Consider the following 6,810-nt stretch of genomic DNA (forward strand, 5'->3'; position numbering starts at 1 on the left):
GACTTTTACACTCCCCTGAACGTACCTAGGGTACACATCCTGGAGGAAGCCAGCAATAATAACCTGCTCGCCCTTCCACCACCGGGTCACACTCCCAGCAGCGCCGACAAGTCCAAGCACTGTCGGTACCACAAGAACCATGGTCACACCACGGAGGAATGTGGCACACTCCGGGACCGCATTGAAGAGCTCATCCAAGCAAGACACCTTGGCTAGAATTTGCAGCGCCAACAAAGTAACAGAGGCGGCTATGGAGGCCGAGGACGCGGTAGAGGTCGAGGTTCAGGAGCTCGCACTAACTCACACCCGGGTTCCCAACAAAATGCTAGCGGCGTAGTACAAGCCGAGATAAGCCAATAGACAGAGTCGGCTCCCTTACGGGGAGTAATCAACACAATTGCAGGTGGTTTTGCGGGAGGAGGCGCCAGCAGCTCGGCCCGAAGAAGACACTTGCGGAGCATCAACTGCGCCCACTCTACCACCTCGGCCCCGCACAAAAGCTCACCGCCAATCTCCTTCTCCGACGAAGACTACGCCGGCGTCAACCCTAACCAGGACGACCCCATGGTCATCGTTGTGGAGATAGCCAACTGGAAAGTGCAGAAAACACTCATTGACCAGGGAAGCTCGGCTGACGTCCTGTACTGGCCAACGTTCCTCAAACTAGACGTCCCTCACTCTCTCATTCAACCTCACACGGAGCCCCTAGTCGGCTTCGCAGGAGAGCGAGTTCACACTCGGGGATACGTAGACTTGCTGACAACTTTCGGAACGCCACCGGATACAAGGCGGGTCACGGTCCGGTACCTCCTCGTGGAAGCCAACACTTCCTACAACATCATCATCGGGAGGCCAACCTTGAACCAACTCGGAGCGGTAGTGTCAACCCCACACCTCACCATGAAGTTCCCGGGCAAGGACGATAAAGTCATCTCCGTCAAAGCTAATCAGAAAACAGCTCGGCAATGCTACGCCAAGAGCCTGAAGATTTCCTCGTCGAGCAAGCAAAGCAAGGGGAATCCCCCCACCATAGCTCCTTAAGTTTTTAAGTCTCTCTTCTTCTTCCAGTGTGAACAAAGCTGTGCACTCTTTTCCCGCCTCAGCCTTTGACTGAGAGGGTTTTTAACGAGGCACACAAGCACCATAAATAAAACTACTCCTTTCGCTCATCTCATATTCTTATTTTCCTGATTATCTAAAGGACGAAAACGAACTCTAATTGTGCAAACGCTTAAATTCGAGGTCGAGTACGAACCTCGATGCTTTCGTTAAAGGTCGAGTTCGAACCTTAATTAAATAATCCATCTCAACCCTGAGGTCGAGTACGAACCTTGACGCTCTAGGTCGAGTTCGAACCTTAATCAAATAGCAAACCCGAGGTCGAGTACGAACCTCGATGCTTCCATTAAAGGTCGAGTTCGAACCTTAATTAAATAATCCATCTCAAACCTGAGGTCGAGTGCGAACCTTGACGCTCTCGGTCGAGTTCGAACCTTAATTAAATAGCATATCTCAAATTTGAGGTCGAGCCTGAACCTCGACATTTTCGCTAAAGGTCGAGTTCGAACCTCAATTAAATAGAAAATCCAAGGTCGAGTACGAACCCCGACGCTTTCTTCAAAGGTCGATTCAGAACCTTAATCAAATCACTCTTCAAAGGTCGATTCAGAACCTTAATCAAATCACTTCACTCAAATTCGAGGTCGAATACGAAACTCGACGCTTCCATTAAAGGTCGAGTCCGAACCTTAATCGAACCAACTCGCAAATTTCGAGGTCGAATACGAACCTCGACGCTCTTGTCAAGGGTCGAGTTCGAACCTTAATAACTTATTCTGAGGTCGAGTCCGAACCACATATCCGAGATCGAGTTCGAACCTCGATGAAACACGCACCACCCTAAATCTGAGGTCGAGTCCGAACCTCGACACTGTCGAGTACGAGCCGTATACCTAAGGTCGAGTTCGAACCATGACAAAACATACATGAGCCTAAACTTAAGGGCGGATACGGACCACCTATCCAATTCACTACACTCCGGTTTGAGGTCGGCTCAGAACCTCGGCGCTAATAAATCAAGGTCATCGAACCTTCACAGAAACGCTCACCCAAACCTGAGGTCAAGTCCGAACCTCCCTTAACATATGAGGTCGAGTACAAACCACAGCATCCGGATCCGAGGTCGAATACGAACCTCGCCAAAAATTCGTTTTATTCAAAACCGAGGTCGAGTATGAACCTCGATGTCCCCGCTTAAAAGTCGAGTTCGAACCTTAGCTAAATCATTTTGCTCAAACCTAAGACCAAACCCGAACCCCACCCAAGCCTAAGGTCGGATACGAACATCGGCACTTTCAAGGTCAAACCCGAACCTTAATAAAATCGGTCAAATCCGAACCACAATAAAATCAATCACTCAAAATCGAAGTGTAAGAGCGAAAACGAGCCTCGACACTCCCGATAAAGGTCGAGCCCGAACCCAACCAAAGCGTCTAATTCAAATCTGAGGTCGAATACGAGCCTCAACACATTTCTTAAGGTCGAATTCTGACCTTGACTCCAGTCTAGGGTCATTTATGAACTTTCACAACAATTACTCAGTCAAAATTCGAGGTCGAATACGAATCTTAACACATTCATTTACAGCCGAGTTCGAACTCCCACGAAAAATCCTACTAAACAAAAAACTAAGGCCGACCTCGAACCTCGACTTCACCAACTCAAGGTAGAAGTATCACCATATACAAAAGCATATAACAGACGCCAAACATGTGCCTCAAACAGCGCAAACAGCCAAAATTGAACGCGAATACGGACAAGATAGAGCAAAATATATATATATACAAACAAAGTTCTCAAATTTCAGTACATCAATTCAATCCAAAGAAAAATAAACCAAGCTATTACAAAGGCGGCCTAGGCTGAAGCATCCCCGCCAGAACTGTCGTCGGCATCGTCCTCCTTGACTAGCCTCCCAAAGCGGACGATTTTCTCCACATGCATGGAAGAAAAGTCGAATCCAGGAGCAAGAAGCCAAGCCTGACGAGCAGCCTTTTGGAATCCCCTCTTGTGCTCCACCACAACGGAGCGTTCGACCTCCGCGAGCCTCTTGTCCGTGGCCGCCCTCCTCGCCGCCAGCTCTGCGAGCTCCGCCTTCAAGGTGGCAATTTCGTCCTCACGGCCACCAAGAATGACCTCGTTACGGAGGCGCTCCTTAGCTGCCGCTGCCAACTCTCCCTTAAGAGAGGTCACAACGTCCTCCAGAGCCCGCACTTGGTCACGAGAAGAGGTCACCTCATCCTCTAAGGAGCGTGCGCGGCCTCGAGAGAAGGCGACGAGCTCCTGCAGCTCCCCCACCTGAGAGGCATAAGCCTCATTGGATCGCAACACAATCTCAAGAGACTTCTGCACCCGTGCAAGGTCGCCACGCGCAGAGCGGAGCTCAGCCTCGTGCCGCTTCGCCTCCTCAAGGGCAGTGCTGAGAGCCTTGTTCTCCTCCCTTAGAATTTTATTCGCATCCTTCCAAGGTTGAAGCCGACCCCTCAGCTTGGCCAGCTCCTCTTACTGCTTGGCCAGGTCCTCTCGCTGCTTGGCCAAGTCCTCATGCTGCTTGGCCCACCTCGGTTTCCAGTGGCCTAGGATGCCCATAGTCCTCTGCAGCAAGACCTGAGCAGCATCGAAACTATCCTCAGGACCGACCTCCTCTATCAGCCCCTGGTCCTCGGAGCTCAACGAACCCTGAGGGAAGAACTTCTCAGCAGTCACCCCCGAGCTCCACAGTGAGTCCATGTCGGCTGAGGCACTCACGTGGTCCAGCTGCACTTTCGAAAGTCCCTTCCCGAAGCAATGGGCCAAATATCCGCCCCGGGAAGCCCCCTGTGGCGAGCCCGAAGGCGGCGCCGAGGCCGCAGCAGTGGACGGGGGAGCCTCACAACTCGGGCCCCCTCCGCGAGCCTCAACGGAGGCAGAAACCGACGTCCCCTGCTCGGCATCCAGGGAGTCCACAATGGGAACCTCCGACCTCGCCTGCAAAAACCAACCCCATGTCAGAAAATAGACAAGGTGGCATACGGGGAATCACAAAAACAAGTTAACATTGTTTACCCCAACAGCATGGGAGGCCCGTTCGGTGGCCGGGAACACTTCTTCGACGGCGGGAGCGACTGGCCCAGCGCCGGAGGTCGCCATCCCGGCAGCATTTCTTGCCTGGGAAAAATGACCCCAGGTCAAAAGACAAGAAAGCATAATAAAAGGCAACGAAAATCCGAAGAAACAATATTCACCACCTCGGCAACTCGAGCAACTTGTTCAGCCGCCCTTACTCCTACCTCAGTGACGGCCACCCCGGCCTACAAGAAAACCCATATCACCACAATAAACCAAGCAAAGTCTAACACAGAAGAAACGTATAAGGAAATACGACACTCGCATCGGCGACCTGCGTGGTAGGCTCAGCAGCTTGGGCCGCCTTCCCAGCCCCCACTGGGGGAGCCTCTTTAGACGGTGGACTCTCAGTGAGATCCACCGCATCAGCGTCAACGGCCTTGGAAGTCACCTCCTCGGCACCTGGAGGGGCGGAGGTTCCCCCGACCTCTTTCCCCCCCTCTTTCTCTTCCAGCTAACCTTCAGGGGGGCAACTTCCTCCTCCGGAGGCTCGGGAGCCTCGAGCTCAGTAACGTTGTAGCGGTGCTTAAGCTCGCGCCACAAGTTCTTCCCCATAATGCCTGCAGACAAATTCGCAAGCGACAGAACGAGCTTGCAATCCCTAGGCCCCTCTCCCTGTAAGGCGAATTCGCAAGCGACAGAACGAGCTTGCAATCCAACGGGCGAGGGAGCGCAGCAAGGTTTTCAATGGCGGCTGCCTCCGAGGCCGTCACCTTCAGGTTACCCAAATCGTGAAACCTAGACGGTTTAGGACACCAGTAAAAAGGAAATTTTGGCAAGCCGCCAAAGTGGAACACCTCGTCCTCCAAGGGGTCAATACCCACAAGGGCAACCCGGAAGAACTCCTGTTTGAAGTTTTTATATGATTGGGAGTAGAGAGTAAACAAACCCCCATCCCTACTCCCATTCAAGGACAAAATACCATAAGGCGGAGCGCCCGCCTTCAGTTGATAAAAATGAAGAAAGACGCGAAGGGACACCTCTATCCCCAGAACCGCACACAGGACCTGAAAAGCCCTCAAAAAACCCCAACTGTTGGGATGCAACTGGCAAGGAGCCGCGTTGATAAAATTCAAAAAATCGCACTCGAACTGAGTGAAGGGAAGACAGACACCTAAATCCCTAAAAAAGCTTTGGTACATATAGAAATGGGGAGAGTCTGTAGGCTTCCCTATATACACGCCCTCATCGGCCTGACAAGGCTCAAGCCGAATCATATGGGAGATAGAAGGGTCGCAAACCCTACACGACCTGGAGATCCTATTGACCTCTAGAAAGGTCCGAAAAACGCTTTGGACCCCCGCCATCTCGCTCTTGACCCAGTCGTAGCCAGGAATGCCTGGCTCCGGGCCTCGGGGCGGATCCCTCTTTTCGGCGGTGGCCTTCCCGGTAGCCACCGCCTTACCACGCGCCTTGCCCCGAGAAGGCGCAGAAGGGCTGGCACCACTTCCCCCAGCCATTGAAAAGACAAGAAAAATCGGGAAGAAAAGAAAAGGAGACAGTAAAAAGGAAGTACCTGGTACACCTCTTCAGAAAATAACCCTAACAATGAAGGGGTTACCGAAAACGGTGACTGAAACGGAGAAAACGGAGACGGAGGGTGGACGAAAACAAGAGAAGCGACGTACGCAGGAAGTTGAAAGAAGAGTAAAATGAAGAAGGCAAAGAGGCGCGAGTGAGAGAAAAGAAAGTCTTCTCCCAACAATTCAAAACGGTCGCGCCACGTGTCAACTCAAGGGCATGCCTGACAGCACAATTAATTACAAATTCATCATTCCATAACCGTCATTTCCCGTGGCACGTCACTTGCGCGTTCCTGGGGAATGAACGGTCGCGACACATGTGAAAAGCCACTTCCCCCAACGAGCTCGGTCTTAACTCCTCGACCTACGGTCTTTGGAGCTCGGGGGGCTAGTGTACTGACCATACCGCGAAGCCGAGCTTCGAGCTCGGCATCACAGTGCAAGATGATCTCGGGCACGCGTCACACGACGTCAGCTCGGCATCCAGGTGAATCACAACTTATTCCCGAGGATCTCGCCAATACGAGAGCCATTATCCAATCACCGACCACCGAAGATCTCGCCCCAGACGAGATCCGCTATCATATCTTATCTCAGGCCCAGAGCCCAAAAAAAACCTAATTCACTCCAAGGTACGTGCGCATTACATATACGAGACTATTACTCATACAAACCCTAACTTTAGCATCGGAGTCTCTTTTGCAGGTACCACCCTCATCTTGGAGCATCAGCGTACCAGTGAAGGAGGCTCACCAATCTTACTTAGAAGATTGTCCCTACGACAAATTCCGGTAAGAACACCTTGTATTTTATATAAATATAATCAATAATATTTTCTTTCATTCTCTTTGAAATTTGTCTAATATGGTATCAAGAAGGTTTGATCTTTGAACCATGACCTCATTTTTTCCTCCTTCATCCCTTCCACCTCGATTGTCAATGGCTGCAATGACTTTTTCTCACTCTGCTTATAAGAAACTTGATTTGAAAAACTATTTTCTATGGTGCATGTTAGCAAGTAAAACTTGTAATCAAGTGACATCGATTGCATTGTTACCTTGTCAATCCTTAAATTCCTTCAAAATATCTCACTATTGAAGATCATGATAAAGATTGCATCTAT

This window comes from Cajanus cajan, chromosome 5, assembly GCF_000230855.2.
Source record: "Cajanus cajan strain Asha chromosome 5, NIPB_CcT2T_4, whole genome shotgun sequence".
NCBI classification, from domain to species: domain Eukaryota; kingdom Viridiplantae; phylum Streptophyta; class Magnoliopsida; order Fabales; family Fabaceae; genus Cajanus; species Cajanus cajan.